The sequence below is a fragment of the Gossypium hirsutum genome, chromosome A12 (genome assembly GCF_007990345.1).
Source record: "Gossypium hirsutum isolate 1008001.06 chromosome A12, Gossypium_hirsutum_v2.1, whole genome shotgun sequence".
Lineage (NCBI taxonomy): Eukaryota > Viridiplantae > Streptophyta > Magnoliopsida > Malvales > Malvaceae > Gossypium > Gossypium hirsutum.
This window is the reverse complement of record NC_053435.1, coordinates 76,429,401-76,445,463: the sequence shown is the minus strand read 5'-3', so window position 1 is coordinate 76,445,463 and position 16,063 is coordinate 76,429,401.

The following is a 16,063-nucleotide window of genomic DNA, read 5'->3' as shown; positions in this document are numbered from 1 at the left end:
GATTTTAGAAATTATTTTTGGTTAGGTGTATGTATGATTAGGTATATTCGGCCATACGAGTAAATATATAGATGATGTTAAATTTGATTATGTATGATGGGCCATATAGGGTACACATTGTGATATTAACTTTGATTCTCTATAATTGATCAAGTGGGTGATTAGTAAGGGTGACTGTCGAATATACTAACATACATATGCATGTGTAATTGGATTGTAAATATTTAGCAAGGCGGTTAAACTAGTTGATTTATTAATTAAGCTCAATGAGTTAAAGGAGGAGAATCGAGCAAAGGCAAAGAAAAGATCATCGAGTAGCCGAGTTGGAACCATCTTACCCAACACAAGTAAGTCATTAAGCATATCTTTGGTATTGATTTAAGGGATCGTAATACCTATACCATTGTGTTTAATGAGATGAAATGTAAACAAATGTATATGTAAGTAGAGATGAAATTTGTCGAATGTAAAAAGGAAGTGAAGCCTATTGAGTGGCTGGTTTTCGGCACTAAGTGTGCGGGCAATAAGTGTTCACGGTCATGAGATTGGCACTAAGTGTGCGGGTTTAAATTGTACAGCACTAAGTGTGCGAGTTTAAAGTACATGGCACTAAGTGTGCGTGGTTGATTATTAAGCACTATGTGTGCGAACCCAATATATATTTTCTATAAATTATTTACATTAAGTGTGCGACTTTACCGAGTCAATTTTGGACAGCGGAAAAGGTAAGTGTGCGAACTTGAAATGCATGGCACTAAGTGTGTGAGTTTAAAGTACATGGCACTAAGTGTGCGCGGTTGATTATTAAGCACTATGTGTGCGAACCCAATATATATTTTCTATAAATTATTTACATGAAGGGTGCGACTTTACCGAGTCAATTTTGGACAGCGGAAGAGGTAAGTACCTTGAGTTCATGGCTAATAGGCGCTATGTTTATATTTGGAGTTGAGCTTGGTAAGTTTTGAACCTATGTGACGATTATAGTTGAAGTCACGTACATAAGGTTCATTGTGGAATAGGTGAAGGTTCGTTTAATTGTATGATTATAACGAAAATAAAATGATGTATGAAAGGCCAATGTAGGACTTGGTATGAGATTGAACCATAGGGTTTAAGGAACTATGGTATAGTTTGGTATGGATGGAGTACTTAACCTCATTTCATTGTTTCCTGTTGTGATAATTTTATTAATGGATGGTTGTGGAATGCTTATGGCTTACTGAGTTATATACTCATTCGGTGTTTGCTTGTCACCTATTCTAGGTTTCTTGGACTCGTCTCTTTTTGCGTGATCGTGCCGTCGTCGAAGTCATCACACCGGCTAGCAAGTTTTGGTACTTTCTTCTTAGTCGGCTTAGGAGAACATTTCGGCATGTATAGGCTATTATGTTGTGTTTGACCTTTGGTATGTAAACTTTTAGCCATGCGAAAATGGCATAAATGTTCGGTTGGGTTTGGTTTCATAACGTTAGGTCGTAAATCTTGATAATTCGACCTTTTTATGCCATATGTCATGGTTGATTATTTTGGTGTTAAAATTCATGATATGGCAATAGTGTAGTAGGGGGATGTTTGACAATGATTAGCCTTTGGCATGGCTAGTCATGATCATAATTTGTGATATGTATGACGAATTACTAGTTAGATCAAGGAGAAATCACGAAATGGGCATAGTTGCTTTCGTAACAGATGCTGGCAGCAGCAGTGACGTGAGATTGAAAAATCACTAAAAATAGTAGGAGTGGAATTAATTGATGAATAAATTATGTATTCGAAGCTCGATGAGTCTATTTTCATATAGAAGCAACGAAAAGATCATATGGACAGTATGTTAAGAGATATTGAGGTTCTCGTGAGACAGGACCAGAACGGTTTCTGGATTCCCTGTTCCGACTTTGGAAATTCATTATAAATTAACCAGAGATAATTTGGAGTCATACCATATATGTATAGATTCCTCTCTGAGTCTAGTTGTTATAGAAACAAACGGCATCAGTATTGAAGCTCTTTGCGGGGAGATATCCAAGTCGTAATGCACAAAGGTCAGTGTAGTCGATCCCTGTAACATGGGAGACTTTGACTAATAAACTGTACTAATTGGCCCGGCCAAAAATTCTAGAAAAAAATGTTTAGATGGGCATATGAGTCTATTTTCAGGGAAAATTTACGGAACTGGATTTTGAGTTTCAGAACTCAAGATATGATTTTTTTAAGCGACTAGTACGCAGACTGACAGCTTGTCTGGGAAATTTTTTTAAGTGGTTTGAAGTCTGTTAACACCTCGTGTTCGACTCCAGCGACGGCCTCGGGTTCGGGGTGTTACAATTCGTTAAGGGATTCTTAATGATTACTACACCATTGACGAAATTGTTGGAAAAAGATGTTAAGTTTGAACGGTTCGAGAAATGTTAGCAGAGTTTTAATTAGATGAAAGCTTTGTTAACTGAGGCACCAATGTTAGTTTAGCCAGAGTCCAATAAAGAATTTGTGATTTATAGTGATGCCTCATTGAATGGCTTGGGCAATTTTTTAATGCTAGAGGGAAAAGTAATAGCATATGCTTATAGACAGTTGAAACCACACGAGAAGAATTATCTGACTCATGATTTAGAACTTGCACCTATTGTGTTTGCTTTAAAGATTTGGCGACACCCTTTATACAAGAAAAAATGTCATACCATCACGGATCATAAAATCCTGAAGTATTTGATGTCGCAAACAGATTTGAATTTGAGACAGCGTAGATGGCTCGAGTCATTGAAAGACTATAACTTGCTTATTGATTACCATCCCGAAAAGGCTAATGTCGTTGCTAATGCATTGAGTAGAAAATATTTATTTACTTTGCGAAATTTGAACACGCTGTTAAGACTAATTGATAATGGTTCAATTTTTGCTAAACTGAAAGCTAGACCGATGATTCTGCAACAAAATAACAAAAGAATTTCTTTCTAAAAAACCTCACGTGTTTTCGACCCTTTTATGATTTCATCATTTGAATGTAGAAAAATAATTTCTTGACTCATAGGGAAGATTGTTGACTCAAGAGCAAAGGCTTAAATGTAATAGCCTATTTTTAGTGAAATCAGAATAGTATTTTTAAGACCACAAATCTGATGAGTAAATTATTATTTTATTGTTATTCTAATGTCTATGGGATGTTAGTAATGTCATATTAAAATTTCGTTAAGAAATTTTGACGTTTGCATGCTTAATTAAGTGAAAATGACTAAATAGTAAAAGGTGGAAAAGTAATGTTCTATTAGTTAAAGGTATCAATTAGCTATGAAATTAATTGTGAGTGGACTTAATGGTAATTAGACCATTTATATTTTTTGTGAACAAAGATGGACATAAATTAAGTGATTTTAAGGTTAATTGTAAGGTTAAAAAGGTAGTTCAATAATTTGTATAAGAAAAATATGTAAAAACAATGTATCATCTTCTTAATTGGTTTCTTTCCACTGAAAATTGATGAATGAAAAAACCATAGCTAGGGTCTGAAGCTTTGGTCACTTTGCTAGCTTGCATATTAAGATACACCTTGAACAAATTTAGGTCAGGGAAAACTGAAAGAATCAAATTGATCGACTACGTTTTTACGCTTTGTTTGTCAATGAAAGTTCATATGATTAAATAACATTTTAATGTTATATTGATCTATATGTTCATGTATTATTTTTCATGTATCTAAATGATGTTTATCCAATGATGTCACGATGATTATCGAGCCCCGTTTGAACCTTAGGAATTCGTAGGATAAAAATGACATGTCATTAGAGTTTTCATGTTTCAGGTGCTAGTCTTGAATGTCCCGTCGATGGCTGAGGTCATGCATTTGTTGCAGATACTCCACAACTCATGTGAGTAGCATCATGGAGCTTACATTCTGACCCACAGCTCGTGTGAGGATGCTCGTTTCACAACTCGAGTGGGGAAAAATGTAAAGGAAAAGGAAATGTTATATGTTTAGCACACTTCGTGTGAGCTTCCCCACGTATCCAATGTTATTCTAAATGGTTAAGCGAGCATGAAAAGGAAAGGAACGGTAAGTGTTCAAATGAACTATGTCATGAACCTATGAAAAGGTTTGAAATGGAAACGTTCAATGAAAGTATATCTATGTTCATGAAAATGATGAATTCAAAAGTTGTATATTCATGTACACCTAGCTTACCTTATGATAATTAAAGTGAATTATGTGTTAATGCACTATCATGTGTTGTTGATGGTGCTTAAGCTTGTGCCAAGCTTCTGGTTGGATTATATCATACTTAATTTTAATGTTATGCTCAAAATGGTAAGTTATGTTCGTGTTTTATGAACTCACTAAGCATTATATGCTTACGAAGTTTTCTTTCATATGTTTTATAGATAATCAGAAGCTCGATCAGTTTGGAAGCTCATCGCACATCTATCACACTATCAAGCGATTATATCTGTAGTTTCTAATGTTTTGGCCAAGGTTATAATGCATGTATACGTGGACTTATGTTTTAATGTTAGTTGATAAGTTTGGCATGTATATGTTATTTTAGATTGATGTAGTTTTGGTACTTTTGATGCCTTGTTGGTATTTGTTACTATGACTGAGTTTGATGCATGTTTTAATGGCCAATATGGTATGTGAGGGAATAGTTTGACAATGGTCAAGACAGACTTGCTTTGGAAAGGTATTGAACTAGATGTGTATAAATGAAATATGGTCAAATATGCATATATTTAAGTATGTTGTATGTTTGCTTTTGAAGTGCCTTATATGGCATATTGGTTGTATGGATTTAGTCTTTTGAATTGGTCATTCCATGCATGTTTTTGTAAGGTTATGAAACTTTGAAGTTATGCACAAAATGCTTGTAGGTACATGTTTGCGATAGTGACGGAAATGACTTGAATTTGGCCAATTACATGTCCACATGGCTTAAGACGTGGGTGTGTTACTCATCCGTGTGTGACACACAACCGTGCGACATAACCATGTGTCCCCTGTAGGTTTTAAGGTTTGCAATTCAAGTAGTTACACAGTCACACCCCAAACTCGGTCTAAACGTTATGACCGAATCTAGCGATGTCACATTGTAACACCCCATACCCGTATTCGACTCTGAAATAGGGTACGAGGCATTACTAGAAGACATACACTTGCATACATATTAAACCGAGTTGTAAAATTTCATCCGAATTGAAACTTTTAAATTATTAACGTGCTTTTATAATTCTTTACAACATATCCTCGAAATATTATATTCATAACAAATAGGGCCTACGAGACCCGATATTTACTCATGTAATTCAAAGCTTCATTTCCATTTCATTCAATTCACAATTTCTCATGTTCACAATCCAAATCAATTTCTCAATCCAATATATATATTCAATCATCTAAGAATATAATTCAAGTTACACGAACTTACCAGGCTAAATTGCAGAAATACCAAAATTTAGGGACATTTTGGTAATTTTCTATTTTCCTCGAATTTCCATCCAATCTTGATATAAATTAATTTTTCATTCAATTTATTAATTTAAATAACAAAAAAATTCATTTCATGCAATTTGGTCACTTTTTGACATTTTTAAAAATTTACCCTTAAATATTACTTTTATTCAATTTAGTCCCTAAACCTAAAACATGCAAATTAGCCATTATTAATGAAAACTTTTGCTAGTTGAATAATCATATATTTTCCTCCTCCTTCTTATTCCACATCTTTAATGTATATAACATGCTTATATGTAACATTATCTATAATTTCAATATTTATTTGTTCATTCAAAGTTGTCCACTTGAGTCATTGTCACAAAATTATTTATATCTTTACCTATATAACTCTGAATTGAGATATGTGAATTTTCTATAAAACTAGACTCACATATATTTTTACTATAAAATATTAAGAATTTTTTCTTATCCAATAAGTAAATTTTATTCTTTAAAGTCATCCCTATTCTGCTTCTGACAGTTCCGACCCTTCTTCACTAAAAATTAATTATCTCCTGGTACAAAATTCGGATGATGTTCTCATTTGTTTCTCTTGAAAACATACTCATTTAGGATTTAAACATATAAATTTAAGCCCATAATTATTTTTATCCAATTTTTATAATTTTCCCAATTCCGAACAGGGGAACCCGAATTCATTCGGACCTTGTCTCACATATTTTATTATATCGCATGATTTACAATTTCATTACTTACATAGTTTCTTCTATGGGAAACTAGACTTAATAAGATTTAATTTCATCTTTTTTTCATTCTCTAATTCAATTTCCATAATTAATGGTGATTTTTCAAAGTTAACCTACTGCTACTGTCCAGAATTGTTATAGTACAGGATGTTGATTACTAAGTTTATAACTTCCTTATTCATTTTCTCTATAATATTTTCCATCACTTTCTCTTATTTCCCTTCACTAATATATCAAGAACATAACACTTTATTTAAGAAAATTCTACTATAACATCATTTCCATGCTTTTTCAATAATAACATACTTTAAAATATATTGAAATCTTGATGTTCTTACCTTGTCCTATTCATTTCAATCTTTAACTTGATTTTCTATCTCCTCCAGCTTCTATTTCTTGAATCTAACTTGATATTCTAGCTCCCCATAGTCTCCTTGTTATCTTCTCCCTTGATGGATATGAAAATTCTTTTGATTTCTAAGTGAAAGTGGTGAATTTTTGTGAAAGGACCAAATTGTAAAGAAAAGAAAGTTTCATTCTTTCTTTTCTCTTCATACGTTGGATGCATGGGAACAAGATGAAGATTCTTCATCTTTCCTTCCATATATATACTAAATAGAATAATAATAAAATAATAAAATATCATTCAAAAATCAAATTAAAATATTAATAAACTAATATTTATTTAATTAATTAATCTAAAATATCACCAACATCATCATTGCCTTCTAGATTTCTCTCTCTTTTAATTGACCATTTTGCCCTTCATAATCTTAAAAATTCCATCCTTGAGTCATCACCTAATTTTGTAAAATTTTGATTTAGTCCCTCAAAATTCTTCACCTTTTCATTTTGGTCGTAATTCATCCATTTTCCTTAGTTTCTGGATTATTCCACCCTTAAAATATTTACACTATTGGTCCTTCAAATTTTTCATATTTACACTTTAACCCCTTAAATTTGAGTATTTACTCTTGGGTAACAAAACTTTCTCACTTTTGCGATTAATCCTTTCTGGAATTAAAATGTCATAATATAATTCTCAATGTTGCCATAACTCAAAATTTCCCTTTTTGTTACTTTATTTCCTTATTTTACTATCATGGATACCTACTTTCTTACTGTAGTAATTTTGGGGTATTACAGTAGTAATTTCGGGATATTACATTTCTCTCCCCTTTAAAATAAATTTCGTGCTCGAAATTTCCTTGTTTTGTTTTGTTTTGATCATGAACTTCATCATTTCTATATTCTTTCAATTATCCTTTTCTATCCATTCTTATCACTAACATTTCTAGTTTTTATATCATTTTGTACTTCCTTTTTAATAATATTCTTCTTTTTACTTAATCGAGCTCTTATTTCCTCTCTTTCCACTTAACCAGAAGTCTTTTCTTCATTTAGTTTTCTTAAAATCATTTCTATAATTCTATAGTTCCCTTCTGCACATATTTACCTAGCTTAGTATTTGTATTAATTCTCTATCCTTTCATTTCACAATTTATTTTTAATTCAATATTTCAAACATGAATCAGAGGTAAACCTTTACCTTGTAGCGAAAATTATTTATCTTTTTTAGCAGAGGCTCAGTAGATTGGACAGAACACTTAGGATATATGAAACTGATACGGAGGTTCATTATTATGCATTATTAAAAAGAAAGCACTAAAGTGTTATATAAAGAACATAAATGTGCTAATAATTGGAGAGCACTAGCGTGCTATTAATCAGAGAGTGTGCTAGGGTCCTTTAATGATATACCCCTAATATCCTAGTAGTTCTAATCTCATCTACTTGGGAAAATTATATCATGCATGCATATCACTTTTACACTTTTTGCATAATGCTTTTACATCCTTTACAATTTAATCCTTGTATCAATAATTCGTATATTTATATCTTCTCTATCTTTAATACATGTATATATTTCAAAATTCATTATTCATCCGTAATTTACTAATAATCCATATCATGTACTTCACATATCACGTTTACATGTTTTGCAATTTAGTCATCAGCACAATATTTCTTTTAGCAAAACAATACACTTTCTAAATATGCATGCAAAACAGAATAATAACCAGTCATAAACCGACCAGACCAACAGGGCTTTCGTCTAACACTATAATTAGCTAACATTCTCACAACATAAGAACTCTATCAGAACTGAACAATTACACTTACATATCTCTGAGGATAAAAGAATATATATAATATTTAGAAAAGATCATCATTTCATTTCGACTGTAACCTTCACACACAGACATATTACCACTTAATTATCATTTCTCTGACTAATTATGTTATCACGAACCTCACTTTATTCCACTCAGTAAAAAAAACTTCCACTTAATACATACATTCTTTTAGGTATCATACCTGAATATTTTGTCTCATCAAATTTAACTTCTTCTTTATTTACTCTCTTACTTGTTTACTTACTTGCTTGCTTAAACAACTCATGATTATAACTTACTCCTTCCTTGCTGAAATTCTTTTCTCAACTGATAACTGAAATATTCTCAATACTTATACTTACCTGAATCTGTTTATTGTACTTTTACCTGAACACTCATGTAACATAATTTCTTTACTAGCTCGTTGAATCACTTGGAATACTAAGGATACTCGGGTCTCTTGTCTAATAATAACATGCCAAAGCCATGTCCCAGACATGGTCTTACATGTGATGTTTCCTGTACTGCCAATGCCATATCCCAAATATGGTCTTACATGGGACCTCTCATCTCGGTGCCCATGCCATGTCCCAGACATGGTCTTTCGGGGGACCTCTCATCTCGATGCCAACGCCTTGTCCAAACATGGTTTACATGGGACCTCTCATCTTGGTGCCAACACCATGTCCTAGACATGGTCTTACATGGGACTCTCATCTCGGTGCCAACGCCATGTCCCAGACATGGTCTTACATGGGACCTCCCATCTCGGTGCCAACGCTATGTCCTAGACATGGTCTTACATGGGACTCTCATCTCGGTTTACATGGGACCTCTCATCTCGGTGCCAACGTTACGTCCTAAACATGGTCTTACATGGGACCTCTCATCTCGGTGCCAACGCCATGTCCCAAACATGGTCTTACACTGCCTCACATATTGATGTCGATGCCATGTCCCAGACATGGTCTTATATGAGATCGCACACCAATGCCATATCTCAGATATGATCTTTTATGGAAATCACATATCACATGTTGCCATGGTCCAACCATGGTCTTTTCCGTCAATTCATCACATATCACTGAACGAAAATACTCATTCTTGTGTTCTACTCGATTTGATCTTTCAATTCAATTTTCATACTATTATGATATTCGTGGTCCAATAGCAAAGACATAAAAAAACATCATATTATTTCTAATTTAACAATTAAACATAAGATTCTATCATATAAACATACTAATTACACTTATTCAAGAAAATGTACATAAACATACATTCCATCTATTTGTGTATATTTACTTACCATATTAACTTAATCAAATATGTTGAGCACATAACATCATATACGCGCCAAGCAAACGCGGATGAGCTTATCACCATATAAACTTTCATTTTATTCTACGTTTCTACATTTCTCAACTCATGGTTGTCTTACTTCATAGGTTAACACGTACTTATCATGGATTTTCTATTCATACCTTTCTAAATTTGTTTCATCATAAACACATTTCAATCACCACAACATATTTTTTAGCATTATTAGAAACAACTCAGTTAGAAGCCATCTCTTTCTTACAACATAATTTCATTAGAGTCGGAAGATATTACACTATCACGAGTAATAGTATGGCATGTATAGCTAAACTCACATACGCTATGTTAGTCTGAGAATCGGCTAAACCATAGCTCTGATACCACTAAATGTAACACCCCAAACTAAGTCTCAACGTTATGACTGAATCTGGCGATGTCACATTGTAACACCCCTTACTCGTATTCGACGCGGGAATAGGGTACGAGGCATTACTAGAAGACACATTTGCATAAGTATTAAACCGAGTTGCAAAATTTCATCCGAATTGAAACTTTTAAATTATTAACGTGCTTTTATAATTCTTTACAACATATCCTCGAAATATTATATTCATAACAAATAGGGCCTACGAGACCCGATATTTACTCATGTAATTCAAGCTTCATTTCCATTTCATTCAATTCACAATTTCTCATGTTCACAATCCAAATCAATTTCTCAATCCAATATATATATTCAATCATCTAAGATATAATTCAAGTTACACGAACTTACCAAGCTAAATTGCAGAAATACCAAAATTTAGGGATATTTTGGTAATTTTCTATTTTCCTCGAATTTCCATCTAATCTTGATATAAATTAATATTTCATTCAATTATTAATTTAAATAATAAAAAAATTCATTTCATACAATTTGGTCACTTTTGACATTTTTACAAATTTACCCTTAAATATTACTTTTATTCAATTACTCCCTGAACCTAAAACATGCAAATTAACCATTTTAATGAAATCATGCTAGTTCAATTTAGTCCTTAATGTATATAACATGCTTATATGTAACATTATCTATAATTTCACTATTTATTTATTTTTCATCAAAGCTTCTCTTGACTCATTGTCACAAAATTATTTATATCTTGAGCTATGTTACTCCGAATTGAGATCCGTAAATTTACTAAAACTAGACTCACATATATTTTTACTATAAAATATTAAGAATTTTTTCTTATCCAATAAGTAAATTTTATTCTTTAAAGTCATCCCTATTCTGCTATCAGATAGTTCCGACCCTTCTCCACTAAAAATTAATTATCTCCTGGTACAAGATTCAGATGATGTTAGTGTTTGTTTCTCTTGAAAATAGACTCATTCATCATTTAAACATGTAAATTTAAGCCCATAATAATTTTTCTCCAATTCTTTATAATTTCCCAATTCAGAACAGGGGAACCTGATTCATTCTGACCTGTCTCACATAATTTATTATATCTCCTGATTTAAAATTCCATTACTTACACCGTTTATTTTATGAGAAACTAGATTTAATAAGATTTAATTCCATATTTTTTCATCCTCTAATTCAATTTCCATAGTTTATGGTGATTTTTCAAATTTAACCTACTGCTACTATCCAGAACTGTTTTAGTACAAGATGTTAATTACTAAGTTTATAACTTCCTTATTCATTTTCTCTACAATATTTCCAGCACTTTCTCTTATTTCCTTCACTAGTATATCAAGAACATAAGAATTTATTTAAGAAAACTCTACTATAACATCATTTCCATGCTTTTTCAATAATAACATACTTTAAAATATATGAAATCTTGATGTTATTACCTTGTCCTATTAATTTCAATCTTTAACTTGATTTCTCTCTCCTCCAGCTTCTATTTCTTGAATCTAACTTGATATTCTAGCTCCCCATAGTCTCATTGTTATCTTTCTCCCTCGATGGATCTGAAAATTCTTTTGATTTCTAAGTGAAAGTGGTGAATTTTGGTGAAAGGACCAAATTGTAAAGAAAACAAAGTTTCTTTCGTTTCTCTTCATATGTTGGATGCCTAGGAAGAAGATGAAGATTCTTCATCTTCCTTCCATATATATACTAATAGAATAATAATAAAATAATAAAATATCATTTAAAAATCAAATTAAAATATTAATAAACTAATATTTATTTAATTAATTAATCTAAAATATCACCAACATCATCATTGCGTTCTAGACTTCTCTCTCTTCTAATTGACCATTTTGCCCTTATAATCTTTAAAAATTCCATCCTTGAGTCATCACCTAATTTGGTAAAATTATGATTTAGTCCTCAAATTCTTCACCTTTTCAATTTGGTCCTAATTCATCCATTTTCCTTAGTTTCTAGATTTTCCACCCTTAAAATATTTACACTATTGGTCATTCAAATTTTTCATATTTACACTTAACCCTCAAAGTTTGAGTACTTACTCTTGGCAACAAAACTTTCTCACTTTTGTGATTTAATCCTTTCTTGAATTAATATGTCATAATATAATTCCCAATGTTGCCATAGCTCAAAATCTCCCTTTTTGTCACTTTATTTCCTTATTTTACTATCAGGGATACCTACTGTCTTATTGTAGTAAATTTCGGGGTATTACAGTAGTAATTTTTGGGATATTACATACACGACCTAGCACATGGCCTGGCACACGGGCGTATGGCTTGACCGTGTGACCCAACTTGAAAAGTTACAGGAGCTGGAACATGACCGTGTGTCCCTATTTCGATTGTTACATGACCTGAAACACAGGCGTGTGCCTCAGTTGTGTGAGTCACATGGTCTTGCCACATGGTCGTGTGACCCGTGCAGTTCAATTTTTCCAATATTTTCTTAAATATTTCAAATGTTTTCAATTTAGTCCCAAATTTTTTCTAAAGTGTTTTTATGGCATCGAAGGCTCGGTTAAGGGACTATATGCATGTAAATAAATGGATTATGCTATGTTTATATTAATTTTTGGAAACGTAGGTTTTTATGTTACGTTTATCGAGTATGCTCTGTAACCCTATTCTATGACAGAGACGGGTTAAGGGTGTTACATCAAACCCTTTATGGCTCTTTGCAAAAAATTGGATGTTGATTAGATGCCATCATTGGAAGCGATTCCATGTCACTCCTAAAAAGAATGTGATGGCCCTATAGTCCATGAATTCTATGTCTCCCTTAACACCAGATAGTATGGGATAGGACAGAGGTATATGTGACTATTGTCACAGTCCGAGAGAAAGAAGTATCCTTATATCCTAGTGATATTTGTGAATTTCATGAAATCCTCTTTTATGAAAAAGATTTTATTACTGAAATAGTTTTGGATAGATTGCAAAATGTTGATATGGAGGATGTCATAAAGTATTTGACTCAAGGTAGTGGACCACGATTTCCAAGATTTGAATCTTGATTTCTTGATTCTTGAAATCGCTCCAAACAGCAAAATTGGACCAAGATTCGGTTTCTTGATTTTCTTGAAAACAAGAAAGTGAATCTTGATTTCTATTTCCTTCATGTACCCATCTAAGGCCTTGCTAATAAATTCTTGAATGGTTCCATTTAGTTTTGTATGCATTTGTCTGGCCTTTGACCTCGTTATTGGGCCTTGTGATAATTTGAGCCCATCAGGTTCTTGAGCTTGAGTTGGGCCTTTGTGACTCGTATCATTCCCCCTTCCTCAAAAAGATTCGTCCTCGAATCTGAAAAATCAAATGGAGATAAGTCAACCATATTGAAAGTAGAACTTCCATTGTACTTACCGGGTAGATCAATTTTGTATGCATTATCGTTGATCCGCTTGAGTACTTGGAAAGGCCCATCGCCCCATGGGTCCAACTTGGTGTTTCTTTTGTAGGAAATCGTTCTTTCCTCATATGGAATGAAACCCAATCTCCGAGTTCAAGGACAACCCATTTGCGCCCCTTGTTTGCTTTGTTAGTGTTGTCGTCATTTGTTTTGGCTATTCGTTTCCTAGCCTTCTCTTGTAAGGATTTCATGAACTCAGCTTTCTGTTTGCCATCTAAATTAACAATATGTTCAAGTGGTAATGGCACAAGATCAAGTACTATTAGTGGGTTAAAACCATAAACAAGTTCAAATGGAGAATACCACTTGTAGAATGAATAGATCTATTATATGCAAATTCGACAAATGGTAGACATTCTTCCCACTTTTTAGTTCTTTCCCACAACAGATCGTAATAAGGCTCCTAAGATTCGATTAACTACCTCAGTTTGGCCATCGGTTTGGGGGTGACATGTAGTTGAATAAAGTAATTTTGTACCAAGCTTACCCCATAATACCTTCCAAAAGTGGCTAAAGAAATTGACATCTCTGTCAGAAACAATTGTTTTAGGGATGCCATGAAGTCTTACCACCACTTTAAAAAATAAGTCTGCCACATGTGTAGCATTATCTGTTTTGTGACAAGGAATAAAATGTGCCATCTTGGAAAACCTGTCAACAACAACAAATATAGTATCTCTTCCTTTCTTAGTTCGTGGCAAACCTAGAATAAAAGCCATGGATAAGTCTACCCATGGTAAAGTAGGAATCGGCAAAGGAGTGTAAAGGCCATGAGGCATTACCTTCGATTTTGCTTGTTTGCATGTAATGCACTTAGAACATACCTTTCCGACATCCTTCTTCATATGTGGCCAATGGAAGTGTTCTTGCAAGATGTCTAGTGTTTTGGCCACTCCAAAATGTCCATTAAACCCCCACTATGGGCCCATGCATCAATAGTCTCGCATGGGAAACTTTGGTATGCATAACCTGCTTATACGAAAAGAAAGCCATCTACGAGATAAAACTTCTCAAAAGTAGTAAGTCCACAATTTCTATAGATATGGCCAAAATCAGCATCATCATTATATAATTCCTTAATATGCTCAAACCATAATACTTTAGCATTCAATTAGTTATTAAAGCATATCATCTATACAAGCATCCACAACTACATTATCTTTACATGTTTTATATTTTATCACATAAAGGAATGTTGCCATAACTTGATGTGAGCCGCCTATAAACAACGTAGAGCTCGAACAAGAAGCTATCAAGTTGCCATTGGTCCGAAGGAGTAAGCTAAACAATTCAGGTGCTATTTTGCATGTGGAAGGAGCATGGGAAAGTGAACACAAGGAGCTAAAAATGAATCAACATGTTCACTTTTGAAAGCTGAATTTCGTTCCAGCTAAAAAAATTGTTCTGGATTTTTAGACCATTTATTAAAGCATCTAAATAAGTTTTTACTATAGTATAATCTTTTTAATTAATATAAGTGTTTATTAGTTTGTTTAGTTAATACATAGTTTGATTCATTACTTGTCTAAATTAATAATGTATTAAATCTGTCACAATTATGTTCATGTTTATTATATTTAGGTTGTCACAATGTTAATTAGGAATTCACATTATGTTTTAATTTAGTTCAGCTGAATTGTTGAATTAATTAAGTCATTGTTTTAATTCAGGTGCAGTCGAATTTGGAGATTCATTGACTAGATGCATGCATGTAGATTCAATGAATGTGAAGATGCATGTGCAGCTGGTATAATGTAGTGAAACTGATTAATTTTCGCTCTTTTCAAGGAAACTATTTGGCCAAGAGTCAGCAACCAATTCAACACTCGAAGACATGGCCGATTCTCTTCTCAAGGAGCATAAAGATGTTCACACCATGTTCAGCCATGTTCACACCATATGGCTCTTCAAAATCATCCATTCACATTCCAAATGGCTGTTCAAGTTCTATTTAATGTTGGTAATTTTTCAGCAAGAGTTGCTCATGAATTACCTCATTAAACTCCATTAGCTGAATGTAGCTGCTGCTAATTCCAAAGTTCATTGGAAGCTATTCTTTGGTCCTATTCAGCCGAACCTTGATACGAACTCATGCATAAAATTTTAGCTAAAGATTAGTTCAATGTTGGTTTAGTTTTTAAGCTTTAATTGTCCATTCGGTTACAGCACTTAAGCTATAAATAGTTGCCTGATTTTCTTGTAAAAGGACTTTTTGCCAAATTTTTGAATGAACTATTTTTTGTGAGTCAATTCACTCTCCTTTTTTCTCCAAAGCTCAATTGACTTTAATTCTCACAGTGGCGTCAATCTGACTTTGTTTTCGAACTTGTCACCCGTTGGTGTGGCGTTCTCAAACCGGAAGGTTCTATTTCACTAAATAGTGCGTCTCGATTTATCCTTAATCATTTTTTTTTTTGAAACAATTTAGCCTGGGTCCTTAATTCTCTAAGGGTTCGTTTTGTTCATTGGAACAGAATATCATATCGTTAAACCCGTTTCCAAGTCATTCACCTCAACTCAAGGACTGAACTTTTTT